Genomic DNA, 399 nt, shown 5'->3' on the forward strand with positions numbered 1-399 from the left:
GGAAGAGGATCAAGTTGGCCCTTGCGAACAGCTTGAATCCAAATTCAATACGTAATTTGCGCATTCCAAAACTTCCAACCTTTTGAATTTTTTTTACATCCCACAACTTCGGCAGATGCTTAGCCCCGTTCATCTTCGGCGCAAGAATGCTCGATTAGTGAGCTATTATGCACTCTTTCAAGGGTGGCTGCTTCTAGGCAAACCTCCTGGCTGTCTCTGCATCCCTACTTCCTTTATCACTGAGCAGTCATTTATGGGCCTTAGTTGGTGATTTCGGGCGATATCTTTTTTCCTGGAGAGATCTATGTCCAATGGATCACAACTACCAAGAAAAAGTATTTTGTTTTGGTTCGACCCATAATTCTATATGAAATAGCGGACAGTATCAATTTAGTAAAA

The sequence above is a fragment of the Lupinus angustifolius genome, unplaced genomic scaffold, assembly GCF_001865875.1.
Source record: "Lupinus angustifolius cultivar Tanjil unplaced genomic scaffold, LupAngTanjil_v1.0 Scaffold_517, whole genome shotgun sequence".
NCBI lineage: Eukaryota > Viridiplantae > Streptophyta > Magnoliopsida > Fabales > Fabaceae > Lupinus > Lupinus angustifolius.